Source organism: Patagioenas fasciata, chromosome 2, assembly GCF_037038585.1.
Source record: "Patagioenas fasciata isolate bPatFas1 chromosome 2, bPatFas1.hap1, whole genome shotgun sequence".
NCBI lineage: Eukaryota > Metazoa > Chordata > Aves > Columbiformes > Columbidae > Patagioenas > Patagioenas fasciata.
Window position 1 is genome coordinate 63,220,890 of NC_092521.1, and position 18,666 is coordinate 63,239,555.

The 18,666-nt window shown below is 41.5% G+C and overlaps 1 long non-coding RNA gene across 2 annotated transcripts in view; it reads right to left on the reverse strand.

Moving 5' to 3' along the window:
- Positions 1-3,232: 3,232 nt before the first annotated feature.
- The window catches only part of LOC139827181 (uncharacterized), a 30,197-nt gene continuing 14,763 nt past the window's right edge, over positions 3,233-18,666 (reverse strand). The window contains exons 4-5 of one of the 2 annotated variants that reach the window (XR_011737477.1): positions 8,292-8,384; positions 3,233-7,157 (exon numbers count right to left, since the gene is read on the reverse strand). This is a non-coding gene — a long non-coding RNA (uncharacterized lncRNA). The remainder of the gene's footprint in view (positions 7,158-8,291; positions 8,385-18,666) is intronic. The other variant, XR_011737479.1, reaches the window with a different exon arrangement.

Consider the following 18,666-nt stretch of genomic DNA (forward strand, 5'->3'; position numbering starts at 1 on the left):
CCTAAAACAATGACAGCTCTCTTTATTGTAAAAACTGAGACGATAAAACGGATAGTAAAACTTTTAATCACCTCTTTACCACACTGCACAAGACCACTGCTGTCAGTGTCCTACAGTCAAGCTGTGGCCAGGCTGAGTAGGTTTTTTTAGAGTTTCATTCTTCATCTGCAGATTTCAGGAATGAAAGGATTGTTCCTAGGAGAGGAAGTTAAAATTTAAATTGCCCAATTTCTTCCTTAGGCTGGCATAAATCAAAAGTATCAATTGAGTTAGGCTGGTTGGAGAGACCTGAAAATTTGGTCTGTAATCTTTAAAAGAAAATGCGTTTCTATTTTACATAGAAAATTATTTTTTCTTGGCTCCATAAAACATAGGAAATGAAGAGAAAATAAAAAGTTCAAAGTACCGTCCTAGGTCCCATGGTCTCCTTTTGGAGTGTCAGTCATCAGCCCTAAAATAAGGTCCTCCAAGGATACAAAGGACTCCAGATTTAAAGGAATCTCAAAATCGTGGCCAGAGGCCCAGGGTACTGACAGCTGACCAGAACAAAAGGGCAAAACTCCACCACAAATCTGTCAAACTTGAAGCATTTCCATGAAGCATTTCAAGTTGAAGTAATTGTCCCTTTTTGAGTTTCATCCTGGTTCTACTCAGCCGCCAGAAGATATCTCTAAGTGAAGAACAGGAAAGCCTGAATCAAAACCTTCCAATTTTAGATACAGATGATCCATGAAGCCCTGTCAGAGTCTGGCCTGAGGGGGGTTCTAGCTCTTCATTTGCCATTTATATATTTTCCCCTACATTTATTTCGGAAATACAAATCTTTTTCCTCTTTTAGTCTTGGATACATTTTATGAACTGAATGCTGGTTGCCACTCCTGCTGACTGACTGACTGATAAAGCCTGCACCTATTTCTAAATTAAAGCTGAGACTAGACTACAGCATGTGTGAGCCAGGCTGGGATGAGAAGGGTGCCTGAATAAAAGGGATGGTCATGGTAGAGAAGGTACAAGTCAGAGACTTAGGTTCTGTGTTTGTTCTCAGGCTGGTGATTTGCGACAGACCACTTTGCCCTTTACCAATAAAAGAGGAAGAAATTTACCCCTCTCCTTGCTGCTCCATTGCTCCATGACAAAGGAACAGAGGAAGGAGAAGAAGGTATTTGTTTGCAGCCTCCACCCCACCATTATGCTCAGGCCATGCTGTTAAATCCCAGTAGCAGCCCAGCCCTCCTGGGAGCACAGGGAGCTCCAGGCTGTTGCTGTCTGTCTGACAGAGCTGGTAGGCAAACTAAGATGGATTTTAAACTTCTCCTCCTAACACAGGAGGAAAAAAGATTAAAACAAATGAACAACAGGATGGCTAATAGCACTGGTGCAATCACTGGCAGTAGCAGATGTAATAGAGTCAGCCTTGGAGCGAGCTGCGGAGTGGTGATGTTACTTTATTCTTAGTAATGATGAGTGTTAACTAATATTTGTCTGCTGAGTGCCTACAGGTCCTTGTCAAGGATCAGGCCCCCACTACGGCTGGCCCTGAATACAACCTAATAAAAAGCCGACGTCCTCCAGAGCTTGAAATTGAAGCACAAGTCAAAAGACAATAAGTGAATTCTGCAAAGAAACAGGTGGACCCTGGGGTAAGAATGAAACAAATGTGTGATGACATGGCCTGAAAGTGGCCAAACAGTTACATGCAAGAGGATGAGAAATGCAGCTATTTCTGTTAATTTGAAGAGTCCCTCGGACAGTTTATCCAAGTTAAAGTTGCCAGGTCTTTTGATGTTTTTTCAGAGTTGAAGTCCCCCTTCTGGTAAGCAGCTGTCAGGGAGGCAGAGAAGAGGTAGCCTCTCTCTTGAGGTGACATGAAGTGAATGCGGGAGCAGCAATGTTGATACCCAAGGCTAACTCTCTGCACATAGCCCATTTGAACTGCATCTTCCAGAAGCCAAACCAGACTTCCCAGGCAGCTAATAAAAGGGATTTTTCTTCTGCACAAACCGGCTGCTGCCAAATGGCCACTGCAGACTGAGCAACCGATCCTTCCGCAGGCTCGTCCTCTTCAGAAAATAATGATGGCTTTGCTGTCTCTGCTGACCAGCTCTGTACTGAAATGGGAAAGGCTCCATACATGTAATAGGAGCTCAGAGACCATGTTAATGAGTACAGTATAAAAAATGATAGATAGTTGGATGGACGGATATCTCTTTATCATTTCTCTGAGCCATCCAATTTCCCCAGGCACGGAGTACACCCTGGAGATTTGGGTTTAAGGCAGAGAAAGCTTTACACGATGGATTGAGTGTTGTGCAAATATGTAAATAAAAAATAGCTCTTTAATTTTTTATGAGGAGTGCATTTTAAAGCCCTGCTTTGGCCTCCTTACTCAGGCAAATTTGCCACCTAACAAAATGGCAGTCATACTTGAACAAACGTAACTATGATCTGCACGTAAAACATCTGTATTAAAAATTAACTAATGAAAAAATATTTGGATAATATTAAGAAAAGTAAAAAACTTGTGCTGAATATCCAGCAAAAGATTTCCAGAGTGTGAACTGCATTAGGCTATGGAAGATTCTCTTCATAGGCCACATGCTGCATGCTCACATGCTTGAATCCCACAGAAACAGGCTTTGCATGGGGAAGCTAATGGGGTTTGGGGGAAAGCGGAGTGCCACAGCCACCCCACTGCCACGTGTGACATGTCTCAAGGCAGTCTGTGCACAGCAGGGTATAGTGGTGGCACTGCACAGGGCCAAGCCTTTCAGCAGCATGAAAGACATCCTGATATCAGGCCCTTGATTCCAGGCCCTTGATTCACCTACTGGGCAGGACTGTCAAGAAAAAGCCTGAGACAGGGTTTAAGCACAAAACTCCCAAACTGGGAGCTGTGTTGCCACCACACTGGCAGAGGGAGGCAGAGGGCTAATGCCCCGCAAAGGCCAGGGCCTGAGCTGGCTGGATGGTGCTGGGTCCCAGGAGGGCACAGCCTTACCCTGCATCTCAAACACACAGACTGCACCTCACCACACTGCCACAAGGATCTTTGAGGTGACCCTAGTTTTTGTGGTGAAGTATACTTCACACATCTGGTTTTCTCTGCCATGACAGCATCCCCATACAGCCCTTCTGGGGACAGACTTTTTAGCAGAGACTGTTAGGACAGGACACGGGGTAATGGTTATAAACTAAATGAGGGGAGATTCAGGCTAGAGATGAGGAAGGAATCTTTTACCATGAGGGTGGTGAAACACTGGCACAGGTTGCCCAGAGAGGTGGTAGATACCCCATCCCTGGAAAATTTCCAGGCCAGGCTGGACAGGGCTCTGAGCAACATGATCTAGTTGCAGATGTCCCTGCTTTTTGCAGGGAGTTGGACTAGATGACCTTTGAAGGTCCCTTCCCACCCAAACTATGCTATGATTCCATGATTCTCTGCCAGGGACCTGCACGGCTCTGTTCCCAGTTGCATGGAAGGGACAGCATGCTCCTGCCTGCCTGTCTTCCCCCATCCTGGTTGCCCTTACACACTGAAAACAGGGAGTCCCCAAGGCAATAGAAGACACACTGCAAGTGATTTACATGGAGGGTGGCTAAGGCAAAGCAATGTACATGACTGGAAACAATCTTGAGGTGGTAGAGGCACAGAAAAGATGGTCCACTACTAATCGCACTATTCCCTCTCCAGGATCTCCAGCAAGATGTGGGAAGTCTCACTGATAGATCACCATCATTCAAAGGAAACCTTATTTTTTTTTTTTCAGAGCTCTGATTCTGCTTGCATTTAAGAAAAAAATTCTGAGAACTGTTTTTCTGCAAGAAGTCCAAGTGCAAATATCATCCACGAAAAGAGACTCTCTGCCATCAAAAACATCCTTGTTTTGTTCATACCACCAAAGACACAGTGTTCTGCCTAACTAAAGGTCACAAAACAGCAGAAATTTGAATGCTTCTGTCAGCAATCCAAGAGATTTCACACAAAGCCTGTAACCGATCCAGTAAACATATATACATACATACATATACACAGATATTTATATACACACACATACATATAATGAAGGAAGAAATGTTTGCTTTAACAACATGACCTTGTTGTGTGGTACCACTGTTTAAGAAAAGGTTTATTAATGAAGCCAGCAGAAGTGCAGCAGTGTACGTTAAGGCAGTGAAAACACCCTTTCTCCTTTTCCAGTTGCACTGAAGCCCTCACATACCATCCACACTCTTGCAGTGTTTAGGTGTAAATAACACTCAGTGTGTACAAAGCTCCCCCTTTCATATTCATTACTGTCATAGCTTTGAAAGGAAAAAAGCAGAGGTCATTTATTAGAGGTTACTTTTCATGCAAAACACCCTGTGGTTGCTGTCATTCAGAACTACTTAGTCTACGCCCTCAGTCATCTATTAGCAGGGCTTCAGGTCATAACCTTTAGTGGCATTTGGAATCCCAGAACCTCTGATTAGTGCAGGATTTACATATCCTTCAGTAAAAAATGCTCAGCTATAGAAATGCATGAAGTGTTGTAAATTTGTTTGGCCTTTTGTCTGGAATACATATGAACTCTGCATTCAAAGTAGGGTGCATTAAACTATATTTGTTTGTCATGTTATAGCTCCTCTATTAACGTGGCATCAGTTAACCCATTAAAGACGAACTGCCCTTTCAAAATGGACTCATAATTGAGCACAAAGAAGAGGTGAATGCTGGTGCAATTAGTAGGTTCAGATTACATGAGGCAACTACTAGTTCTTCTTTAGGCCTGCTATATTTTTCTCAGAGAAGTAGCCATACCTGTACCAAGTTTGATTTAATGGTCTCTGCTGAGATGCATGTCATGAAATTTTACTGGAAGGTGCGAGAATGCTATTGAGTGGCTGCCCCGGCAGATGGTAAAAAGTTGTTACCAATCATGCACTCTTTGAGTTTCAGTAGTGCAGAAACATCATTCATTTGCAATACAGGATCAATACATGTTATTTTTTTGTTGCTGGAATTTGGAAATAAAGCCAAATTACACTGTTCTTCTAACAGAAATGTCATTAACAAGCATTAGCATGACTAATTGGTTGATTTAGCTCGTCAGGGAGGATTTGTCAAACAATACTAAGCTGGTTTCCCAGATATCCAAGTACTTGGGGTGCTCTTCTACGTTCTCATGAATTTCAAGGAAAACATATTTAAAGGGTATGACATTCATGGTGCATGACTACAATCAGTCATTTGTGTGTTTGAAAGGACCTCAAATGAACTTTGTTTCTCTAAGTCATACACAGTGAAAGACCATCTATGTTTTATTCACGTTGGTTATGACTCTCCTACCTGAATGTGAATTCTAATAGTGAAAACGGAAGTGGTAGCCTGGTGCAGTGAGCTGTCCCCTATGCCACCACAGAGCTTTACGAGGATGTCCAGACCTTTGATGCAAGAGAAATTCCAGACAGAAGACGATTTAGCCTGTGATCTTCCTGCTGAGGTAGTTAATTCAGATGTCAGTGAGTGCCAGTGAGTATAGAGCAACCAGAACACTTGACAGAGGTATTTTCCACACACACATTTTGGCTTTGAATGGTTATATGTCCCCTCTAGCTAAAGCTTGAGACATTTTCACATTAAATTTTCCGAAATATGTATTTAGGGTCTGCCCCCATACACTAAATGAGTACCTGAGCACGGATATTGGCTGGTTGACATCTTTGGCCACCAGTTCCTTTCCAACTGAGAGGTGATGTGCTGGACTAATTCAAAACAGTGAAAGGAGATGAGAAGCCAAGAGACAGGCAAGCCAGATGTATAGTGAACAGTGGTTAATTGTTCTAAGCATTTTTTTCTACTTAGAAGTCAGTCTCAAAATCTTTTGTTCAAAGAGCAACCTCAACGACCTCCCTGCCAAATCCAGTATTATTTCTGGTTGTCTCTGTTTCACTAACACAGATGCAAGAGGAACTCGTTGGTGTCCTGCAAATGGCAGTGAGAGACACAGTCTGGAGGGATGCTCCCTGCATAGATGGAGATTTGGTAGACTGATTTGTGGACAACAAAGAAGACAACACCTCTGCAAGTCTATGACGTGTCTTAACATCAAACAACTGTCCAGTTCTGTAGGTACTCTTTGACTTACCTACAACAAGTTGAGCATGTCTGAATGGCCTGACCTTCTGAGTACGAAACCTGACTTTTGATGTCACAGCTGTGCATTGTTTCACCTGGAGGCTGCAATTTTAGAGGGAAGAGGTCAAGTATTTAAAAGTATCTCCTGGTTTAAATTAAACTCAGTCATAAAGGGCAAAGAGACTCCACATTTGGGTCATTTGCTGCAGTAGCCTGGAACCAACCCACCCTCCAGGGAAGCAGCAGGACACAATCTCACCTTTAAATTGGCAATGATGGGGAAAGACTGCCAACACATGAACTCTATCTCACGTGATATTTAACTCGACTATTTCAATTAAAGAAAGTATTTCAAGGAATTAGGGGCTGAAATTGAGAGCACAGATATACCCCAATAAGAAAACCTGATCCTTTGGCTCTATCTTTCTTACCATGGAGGAGCAATAGCTTTTCAATCATAAGACACATCAAAAAGCCTATCTGTGGCAGGCAGAAGGCTGAAATACCTACTTAGGAAATGTAATTTTCCTGCAGCATCAGGTCTGGCATGGGTACCTTCATTGATCAGGCTTCATAAGCCCCCAGGGTTACCAAACTCAGCTGGGTAGAATCACACATGCTTCATCTTATTTTACCTTTCACATATCCAAGTACACAGCAGAACCAGAGGAAAGACAGATGGTAATTTTCCATTCTGCAGGATCAGAAAAGAGTGTGACACAGAGCCAATGATCACATGAGCTCAGGAGCAAAGCTTAGGACATTTCCTATGGGAAACTGAGGTGGTGAATGATCAACCACAGGACATATCCTGACTGAAAACAGCATCAAGGGTCTAGCCATTATCTACCGTTCATGTTCCAAAAGCCTGAAATGCTACAGATTCTCCAATATTGTACTCAGAAGTTGTAGAAGGAAGGATTCTGCCAGGTGAACATGATTTCTGGTACACCTGACCCACACACGGAAAGTCTCAGATGCACAAGGAAGGATCTCTGCTGCTCTCATCCAGATGTGGCACTGCTCCAGCGCACATTAATACCTAGAGTAAACAACACATAAAAAGTGCATCAGTAGGTGTTAAGGTTGCTCTACAGGGACACAGATGAGAGCTGGTTTTCTGAGCTTTCATGAGATTTCAGAAAAAGCCTCATCAGTCATGCCCTGATGACAAAAGAAGCTTCATGCACGGGACAGTGCTCACCACCCGCAGAATAAGAGCCCTGGGGGACATATCAAGGGTAAGGAAGGATTAATAATGGGAAACAATGAAAAGTAATAGAGAAGAGAAAGTAAGAAGCAGTAAAAGACATGGTGGAATGGGATCAAAGCAGTAAAACCACTTTGAAAGCAAACTTTCTCACGTGGTTGGTTGGAAAGAATAGACGGCATATGAACACCCCTTAACTTATAGAGCTGTTCGTCTGCACAAGTAAGAAGGGTAGCCTGCCAATACCTCTGAGCCTGACGACTTTTGGTTGCCTGTGGCATGCATATTTATTCAAAGTTCAAATGCAGAAAGGGAGCAGCAGCACTCCAAAACAGATATTTTTTGGTAATATGAAGAAAGAGAACTGGACTGACACCACAGACTCTGTTCCACATGGGCCAGTGATGGAAAAGATGCCTCGCTTCAACAATTTGTAGGGGAATCTGCTTTTTTCTACTAGTTAAGCAGTAAATCCTAATTCATCAAAGCGTTTACACCAACTTTAGACTGTTGGACACCAACAGGTCTCTAGTCGACCTTTAGTTAAGCTGGAACACAAAGCTTTTTCTAATATGAGACCCAGGGAAACCATCTGTTTACACAGAGGTCAGGGAATGCTTTGTGACCAACTTCAGCAAGGGAAGACTGAATCCCATGTTGCACAATTAGAAATGGTATTTTAAAAGTGAATTGAATCTAGAAATCATTGTATTAACATAAGTTTCATATTTGTTATCTCTTCATTGAGGAAATCCTCTACCCTTTAACTATTCTCCTCAAAAACCTAGCTATATAAAAGTCTAATATTCAGAAGAATACTTGATAGGTTGTTCATGTTTAAACTAAAGATGCTAAATAACTTCAAGCACCGATCAGTCCCTGCTACTGAATGGGACGAGCCACTGCTGAGGTCAGAACTGAGAAGAGTTACCACCAGATCCCCACCTTGTCCCATCAGTTACTCACCCAGGTCTGATGTACCAGACTCCCAGTGTAATTTAGTGAGATGAAAGGTTTTTAGCTTCTGTTGGAACTCAAATGTGAATTGCAAAATCTCCACTAAACAAGGAAATAAAATTAAATATAATTCTGTTCAACTTTCTACCATAAGTGAAAGTTTTTTGTTTATCTATACAGATACATGTATCTCTGTGTATGTATATGGTTTTCAGTGGACTGTTCTGACTGTCTGCCTTACAGCTGCAGCACATTCACTGTGTTTAAGAATCTGCGCCCTTCCCCTTTATAGGAGACTGTGACTGCAAGAGTAGAAGACACATCCGTATGTTCTCCCCTGTGCTTCTCCCTCCTCTGCTTCAGTACTCCCCCGCATCCTGACACTACCTCAGACAAGAAGGTCTGACATTTTTCCCACTTCACAGGTTAACTCCATTTATTACACCACCATTCTTCAAAATTCGTCACCCCTGTCCATGTTTTCAGTGCCTCTGCACTGCGGCGCCTTCAAATATAACTCTCTGCTGTCTTAGGTGCTTGTGCATTGACCTTATCAGCTTCCCTTGGAATGATAATTATAAACAGCACTTTAAACACCAGATTTATTTTAAAATGAAGTGATCAAGTGAGCACAGCACGACCAGGGCTTGGGGAACATGATTTTTATCCCTGGCGCTCTCACTGACTGGCTATTAAGACTTCAGGCAAGTTACTGAGTTAATGTGTGCTTATTTTCAGTGCTCAGATTCGTCTCTCCTTAAACTTCACAGTCTCAGGGACAAGGACTGTTTTTTACTCCACATTTGTAAAATGAGAGACACAGTAAGGCCTTGTTAGTGACTGGGATCTGTAGCTATTATGGCAATACCACAAATGCTGTTAACATTTTATAATTAAATACTGTACTGCAAATGTATTTAGTGCCTGACAGTCAAACAATCTAATAGGTCCCTGCCACATAATCAAGGATAGATTTCACTTAGAACAATAATGCTAAAGAAGATATTTGAGTGTAGAAACTAGAGCAGACTGGAAATAGAGGCTCTGTGGTATTTTCATGGCTTACACACAAGTGTTTTCTGCCTTCCATCCGAGTTGCTGCAGTGTGACTTACTTGCCCTGACTGACCAGTGTGCGGGTGGGTGTATCGGTGCCACACTGAGCAGGGCCTGCCCTGTCTGCCAGGGGGAATGAGCTCGGGCTCGTGGTCACGAGCCATTTAGCCAGCCCAGCACATGGGCAGCGTGGGTGCTTCTGCCTGAAAAAGGTGTTGTGTAGAAATATCCTTACTCAGCAGATGGCTGAGAAGGAAGCTGCTGGCACTTGCACAGCTTGTACTTGGTGCTGGTGAGGTGGCACCTAAAATCCTGTGTTCAGTTTTGGGTCCCTCACTACAAGGAAGACATTGAAGTACTAGAGAGAGTGCAGAGGAGGGCAACGAAGCTGGTAAGGGACCTGGAGCACATATCTGGTGAGGAGTGGCTGAGGAACTGGGTCTGTTTAGCCTGGAGAAAAGGATGCTGAGGGGAGACCTTATCACTCTTCACAATCACCTGAAAGGAGGTTGTAGCATGGAAGGTGTTGGTCTCCTGTCCCAAGTAGCAAGTGACAGGACAAGAGGAAATGGCCTCAAGTTGTGCCAGGGGAGGTTTAGATTGGATATTAAGAAAAACTTCTTCACCAAAAGGGTTGTCAAGCATTGGAACAGGCTGCCCAGGGAAGTGGTGGAGTCACCATCCCTGGAAGTGTTTAAAAGATGTATAGATGTGGTTCTTAGGGACATGGTTTAGTGACAGTGTTAGGTTAACAGTTGGACTCAATGACATTGAAGGTCTCTTTCACCGAAAATGATTCTGTGATTCTGCGACTGGTGAACAAATGGAAACAGGGGAGAGGAAATCACCATCTAACTGCCTGCAGTACTGAGTCCATCTAGGACTCTGCTGTCCCCTCCTGCAAAGAGGAAGTGGCAGTAGTTATGCAAACATCTACTGACCTCACTTCAAGACAAAAACCTGCAGCAGGGATGAAGTCAGTGACAAACACCAAATGCACAGTTTATCAGACAGACCCATTTAATTTGTAGGCCTACACAGATATTGTAGACTAGAACTGGAACCCAAATAATTTTTGTGCACTGATTTTTGCACTGGATTCAAGCTGTTCAGTTCATTTCTGACATCCCGTACCAGAATTTTTTCTAAACTATCCTGTGACACAAAGTGAAAAATCCCTGTTTAGCTACCTTTATCACAAGTGTCTCCACCCCTCTGAACTTTCCCAGCAAAGCATCCATGAGAAACACAACAATGCCAATTTAGTCATTGTCTCATCTTCCAGCTGTTGGTAATAGACATACTGTGCCTTATCCTCTAATGATGAAACAGTCTCTGTGTTTATAGGCCTCTGCTATTTCTAAGTGGTGACATCTATGCCAAAATAGGTCTTGTTTGTTTTGTTTTTGCTACAGCTGGGAAGAGAGAAGAGGTGTGAACCCATCAAATTCAGTCAGAACAATGTATTTACACACTGCATATGAACAAACCAGTGCTGCCAGGACTGAGACTGCCAGGTGAAGGCTCAGGAAAAGGCTGTAGCCTGCAGCAGGGGGGAACTTTTGTTCCTGTGAGTCTCACACATTGCCATAAATGACCATCTGAAGGGTTTTCCAGAAGGACAATCCTGGATTAACAGACAGCTGAGATAGTGGAATGGCAAAGAAAAACTTCCAGCTCCTATTCAAAACCAACGATGACAATACCCATCACAATGTGGAAAACTGGGAGGTGGGGATGGGAGAAGAGAGAGCAGCAGATGTTTCCAAACCTCCTGACCAAGCTGTCTGCAAGATGGTTCACATCTGGGAGGGAAACCATTCATCTATGAACTGCAGTAGTTACTTAATCCCTATACCCACAGAAAACTGGAGAAGAGCATGAAGGCTGAGGCAGTTCTGTTTGTCCTAATCAAAAGCCCCTGTTTTGGCAACCCAACACTGAGCCTAGGTTGAGACGTATGGTTTCCTTCTTACTTTGCCCCTTTCTCCATGCCCTCACCCCCGCTTTAAACTGGAAAACCAGTCAAATGTTTGTCTTAGGCCTGCAAGTCTAATTCTTGGTAGGTTTTGGGTGTTGGGGTTTTTTTGGTTGTTTTGGTTTTGGTTTGTTTTCAAATGAAAATGCCTAGTTATGTGTAACATATGGATTTTATAAAGGTAGCTGTGTATTACAGGTAAAACAGAAAAAGAAAGAATGAAGTTTATTATTTTACACTGTGGAGTGGACACCCTACATGGCTAATTCTTGAGTTAAATGAGTTTTCCAATAAAATGCTTAGTCTTGCACTGAACAATTATTTTAAATACTTTGCCACCAAGAAAGTAATGTGGTGCAAGTTTTATGAACATATATTTTTTTCCTTTCACGGAAACATTTGCTTGACTGATCCCTTATAGTTCCAGAAACAAATACGAGTGCATTTGCTTAAAATAACAAAGCCACACACAATACTTTACTCATTAGGATGATTTAGCAGTGGTTCAGTATTTCTTTTGGCTGAGTGCTCTGGATGAAATCCCATGTATACAGTCTTGTATTTTACACCAATACTTTTACTTCAGGTTATACAGTAATCTCTGTCAGACTCTGTGCCCCAAGTACAGTATAAAAAGCTATCTGCTTGTGGAATGTCTCTGTCAAAGGGGCATGTGCAAAAGACATTTTAAAAATTAAACTTGCTCAATGCATTACACTTTATGGATGTCAGAGCAGAGAATTAACTGAGATAGTAAACCCATACTCCTCACCACTTAAAAGATAAACATAGTCACTGACCAAAGGATATATTTGCAACTATGAGGAAAAAATTAGCCTCAGTTCTAGAAAAACTGTCTCAGCCTGCCCTCTTTCCTCTTCATGCCTAACACATGTAGAAAAAAAACCTGTTAAACCGTAAATTTAATTAAAAGAAACCTCATAAAACCTATTAGTGCAATCTCTACGAGCACTTCTTTGTACCAAACTTTTATTGGGTTCCCTTTTTATTTGCCACAATAATCCTTCATGAAATTTCTCCTTAAGTATCTTTAATTCATATCTCTCTGGCTGGTGACACTTGCCACCCCTGCAGTCCTGACCCAGGTGACTGTAGCCCAAGCGCTGTGTGTCCAGTGTTGCAACACAAGGTTTTCCAGCTCAAACTCACCAAATGCCACCCCGTGACCCCACACTCCGCTGCCTGCTGCTCCGCACCATTTGGGTACCAAAATGTTACTTTGCCTGAGGAAGGGTGACAGAATCCTGCCCTAAAGAGGAGCATGTATTTACAGGTCCCGCTTTTGCTATCCTTCCACAGATTTGTTTCCTACTGGCTTAATTAGAGCTGCAGGGGAGCTTCTAATTTTTCTGGTCACACTTTATTATCCTCTGATTATTAGCTATTCGTCTTCATCTTTCTCTAGGTTCTTTTTTCTTTTTTTCAATTTTAAAAAATCAAGTTTCAAAAATAGCCAGGAATGAGATATATGTTGAAAATCAATTTATCCTTTTGTTGAAGTAATTGCTAGCTGGGGATGATAATTTCTTTGTTCTGAGCAGATACGGAAGTATTGTCTTGGCCTTCTAAATTGGTACGCCATACCCCGTGCTGTCTGCAAGTATCAGTATGGAGCCATGCACAGTAGATGCTGAATATACTATATAACGGAGGTGTCCCTGTCTAACAAAAACTAACTCTTTTTTTTTTTCTTCTTTTTTTTAATGGAAGAGAAATAATGAGACAACTGCGCAGCATTTTAGTCCACGTTTCTCTATTTCCTTCCCATAAAAGGTCTCAAAGAAATGCAAAGCACCATTGAAGAGTTCAAAGACATACCTCAGAATGTGACTGCACATTCAAGGCACACTGACATATTCAAGACTGGATAGCTCTATTGGGGGGAGTAGAGGGGGGGAGAAGAAAGAAAGAGAGAGAAAAGAAAGAAAAATGCTCAGCATACAAAATACAATACACAATATCTAGTTCTACTGTGTGAAACTCACTGCATTCATTTTGCACACTGAGCAAACTAGGTCCCAAAGTATAACACATACAATAAATCCAGCCTTTTTTTTTTCCATGGAGGTGGTTTCTAGAGAAGCTAAAAATTACTTGGTGTAAATGATGCAGAGGCTGATGCAGCTGAATTTATAAATTGAGTTGAAAAGTTTGACATGCTGAATTAGATTATACAGTGTAATGCATCACTAAGTAATTGATATGTACATTACATGCAAAGAAAGCCCCGCTAACTCAAGTGTAACTTTTTTTTTTTGCATTATCGTGCAACTTGGCCACCAGTTCATTGTCAGTTAAACAAATTTTCAAAAGGAGGTTTAGTCCTTTATGAGCTGAATAAAAATACAATTTCTGTTACATTCTGGTATTCTGAAAATAAAATACAGGACAAGTATATTTTAAAAGTAGAAAAGAAGTAGAGATGCATCAGAGGATTTAAAGCTCTGTTTGGGGAGGGTTATCGTTTTTAAGGAAGTTTTCTCTACATTTATTCAAGAAATGTAAAAGTCCAGGTGAAAGATGCACAACACCAGCTGGAGAGGTGATGAGGAATGGAAGAGAATGGGCAACACACAATTACCTCAGTTAAAAGCAAACGATGTAACACAGAGTTCACAGGAAGGTTCTAGGAGCACAACAGAAATTTTAAAAATCCTACCAGAAAGAAATCTGTTCTATAGTAGCTGTTCAGTATATTTCCAGTCTTCCACTGATGAGCTGCATTTATTTCAAGGAGATGAGAGCATTTCCCTCTGCAATTACTAGAATATCTGCCCTGATCTAACGCTGATTACAGTACAGGGTCTTAAATCTCTGTAATCTGTCTGAAATGTTATTAAATATTAGATTTCAGTGTGATTTGTTTTCTTATCACTTTACTTGTAACTTTACTGCCATTCACCGCCAAGAGACCTTGAACTGAAGGCTGCTGCTTTAATCTCAATTTGTTATACTAAAATGCAAAATTAAAGAAAAATGAAGAAAGTTGACTATTACCAAGGAATGTGATGGATAACATTGTGTCATTTTTGAGTTTTAATATTATAAACTGAATTTTATGATACTCTACCCTAATAGTGACATATTTAACATTTTAAGACCGAATATAATCATTTTATAGGATAAAATGGGTATTGTTAGAAAATTATACAGTAGTACTTTGTCAAACCCTTGTATATTAAATACCAAAACACTCTGATAAAATAATGGTAAGAGTCTCACTTGTTCTTGGAGAAAGGAAATCCGTCTTTACGTCTCATCTTTGGCTCAAGACCTCCTGGAGGTCTCTGGTCAGTGAGAAGTGCAGTGTGTCACACATGTCACCGCACCTGGCTGCATGGGGATGATGGACAGGTAGCATTTACAATGTACTGGTAGTTTTAATTTACAAGGATGAAACAGGAGTGGTTTTATATCCCAACAACTCCTGCTTTGCTTCCAGGCAACTCCAGTTTGGTAGCTGCCCAAAGGATGTATACCAAAGGGAACAGGCATGGGTGCACTTTCAAACAGCACAGGAGCAGCCAGAAGTGGATCACTTTGCTTTTCCTCCTGTGTTTGACCACTTCCCACAAAAGAGATCCTCTCTTCCAGATCACCAGCCAGGCTCAGACATTCTTACATCCAAGTCCCTCCAATGCGCTTCTGGCACGCTGCTGATAATGATGCTTGTTAATTTGCATTGCATTTTCCTTCCAGCGTTCTCTTTCCCTGACCTTCATCTACCTCCCTCTCAGCCCATCCTTAAACGGTGGAGCACTTGGGAAACAAACGAATAAAAAACACATAGAAATTCAAATTCTTGTTCAGAACGAGCTACCTCGCTGGAGCATGGTAGAACATGACCAACAACTATAACACTGGTACGTGTCTGTTGTGGTAAAGGATGGTGGCCTTCTGGACTGAGAAAGAATCATTCCTGGATGTCAGGAGTCTGAAACTCAGACAATGTCCAAACCCAAAATAAAGCCAAATAAAAATAATATCTTGATAGCAATATTAGACATTATGACTGCAGTATGCAATGTACAAATGGCAGTAACTCTGGAGATGAGATATAATCATATGTGCATGGTACAGTTGTACAAAGAGGGAGGACAACACAGGACTTGCAGCCATGGAAATCTGCAGATCGGGATATGAACCGAGCAATTCCATTGTGCTTTGTCTGCCTGAATCACTACCACCATCATGCAACTGATGTCCCTCCTTAACAGTCTATCCTTAAAATGTATATCATACTGAGACTTGTACAGGGTTGGCTCTCTTCACTGATTTTAATTCACTAAGTAGAAATGCTGCATAAGTTCAGCTTATGTGGAAAAATCCATATCAGCAAAGGCACATGTTGACCCTCCTTTTGGGAGGAAATGATAGGATTTCAAATTGGGTTTTCTGTACAGATGAGTAGGGTCCCACGGTGAGAAAGGTGTCTACAGAAAAGAATGGTGACTGAGATTTGTGTACATGTATGTATAAAGGCTTTGAATAGCTATGCCATGTTTTTGTTAGTTATGTAGGTCTCTTCAGGGATCTATAAAGACTGTGCATTCACAAAAATTAAACATTTCAGAGCTGTCCAATGAAAAGTGTCAAATAAATGAGGTCTGGGGGAGTTTTCAAGTCCATTCTAACTGGTGGAAAAGAAAGGAAGAAAAAAAGAAAAAGAAAAATAAAAGGGGAAGATAAACAGGCTTATACTTTGGATATCCCTAAACATGAAGAGACAATCTAGCTATGTTTGATGTTCATGAAGGGGCTAACGTTAGCATTGTCTGCTCTAAAAAGTTCTGTCCAACAGCCTCTGGTGCCCTTGATATAGAGCCCCAAGCATGATACTTTATTGCTTAAATTTGTCATCTCTTACTGGTGAGATTTAGGGACAGAGTTCTTTCCCTAAGTCCTCCTCACCAAATGCAGGTCAACAAAGGCCTTACTGGCTGGTGTATTTTCCCAGCTTGCTTTCAGATTCACACCCCAGATTAATATCTCAACATCTTCACTCTCTTTGTCCCGCTCCCTCCACAGTTTTTGTGCATTAACACACAACGTGAAATGCTCTTCATTTTAGTCTGACAGAGAAATGACTTTTTTAAAATGGTATTTTTTAATTCTAGAGTATCCCAGGAGAGGAAAACTTCAGCGTAAAATGTAGGGAAACTCAGGGATGCCTATCTATAGCAAGAGAAATAAATGAGAGATTAGTTCCTCTGTCTTATTCAGCTTCAACCTACTAGAAGCCTTCACAAATACTTAGAACAAAGTTCACCCAAAGCAGAATCCAAATAGATTCTTCCTCCACCCATGGACAGTCCTGCAAAGAAAGGTCACAATCATCTTTCATGGAGAAGATGATCACAAAATCATTTCTGTGATGTTACTTTCAAATAAACACCAAATACCCTGCCTGCAACATCATCCCAGGGCTCAGTACAGCAGAGGAACATTTATTTAAACATGTCAGCTTTGTTCAAAGTGTAAGAGAATTCCCCTAAAAATACTTTCAGAACAGAAATTAACATCAATTAAAAAAAAAAAAAAAAACCAGCCCATGTTTGTGGAACAAGAAGAGAAATAAAACCCATCTGATCATGCTGAAAAAGTACATGCACATACATTTGTAGTACAAAGCATGGAAGTGAAGCTGGCTAATTTTCTCTGAGTTTTAGTTTTTCTCTTCTCAGAAAACAAAGACAAAAAAGCCTAAACAAACAAAGAAAACCCAAACCAAACAAACAGGGGTGGAAATGTGAGGGAAAAAGGAAACACTCACTTGCAAGGCTCTGTCTAGTGCCACCTTCGGAGATGTCAGCAAACATAAAAAGCTGCACCAGCAGCAGGACAAAACATTACAAATACTAGGAGCCACATATTTTGCATCAGGCTGAAGTCCCCGGGGAGCTCTAATGCCTGAGTGTGAGCAGGCAGTGGAACAGCCCAGGTTTAAGGGCCCAGGAGGAGAAGGGCAGCAGGGACACAGGCCAGGGATAGAGGGGGCATCAAGAGGAAGGGGATGGCATGGTGCTGCAGCAAGAGGACTCGGTGTTTTTGCACGCTGTAGGGTGCTGTTCTAAAAGTGGCTCTTCCTCACATGATTGCTGTGACTTGGCTCACTATTCTATCATTTTTTTTTTTTTTAAATCACGAAAATCCAAAACAAACCAAAAACCCACAAACAAACAAAAAACCAAAACCAAACAACAACAACAAAACCAACACCACCAAAAAAAAAAACCAAACCCACCCCAAACCAGTCTTCTAGAAAATTTCTGGGTACGTTTCAATCCGGAGACATAAAAGCCCAGACACCTAAAAGGTCCATCCCAGAGCCGTAGCAACCCAGCAATAATTAAAGGGAAAATTTTTATATCATGGCACAATACAGTCCTGGTGTTTGGACTTGTCAAAACAAACAAACCATATTCAGTGAAATCCGTGGCACAAAAGAGCTAAACAAATTACGGGTTAGAGGCAAACGTGGCTGCACCATCAGCATTCAAGACCCGAAGAAAAGAGTGGAAACTTTCGGGGTCTGAATGCAGGAGTGGAAAAGCTAATTGAGCACAAATGAAAGGATCTATTACGGCTGAAAGAATAAGTGAGAGTACAGGCAGGACAATACTCTCATTTATGATTCGAATATCCATGGGTAGTGGAGTACAGCTTTAAATACAATTTACAGCCTTGATTACAAATGACTATGTGCATCAACTTGGAAGGAATGCAAAGACTGTGAGCGAGAGAAAGAGCCTGCCTTGTCAGAAAGGAAGGAGAAGGGGATAAGTGAAGGCAGAGCTGGGCTGGACACTCAGAAGCAATTGGAATGCACAGAATTATGAAATAGCGCTTTTAAAAACCTGAAGATGAACTGATTAGTGGGCAAGAAGGCTCACATTTAAAATAACCGAATTGCCCAGTGATAGGATTATAAAGGGAGATTTATGCCAGATAATCACAGCGAGATCAAGGAAAGGGAGTATCATTCTGTCCCTGTGTCTTCCAAAAGCAAAATATAAAAATATGAATGTGGTAAAAATAATAAGTACTGGAAATGAAGAACAAGGACAGGCTCCTACTTTTATGGAAAGCATCAGCATGTTTTTTCCTCAGCCTACAGGAGACTCAAAACTGGTCTGAAACCATCTAAGTTATGAACTACTTTCTACCCAGAAACTGCCTGTATCCACACTGTACCCTTTTTTAAAAGCTGTTTTATGGACCAAATATTACTTCTGTTGAGGCTGAGAGAGTTGGGGTTATTCAGCCTGGAGAAGAGAAGGCTCCAGGGAGACCTTATTGCAGCCTTTCAGTACTTAAAAGGGGCCTATAA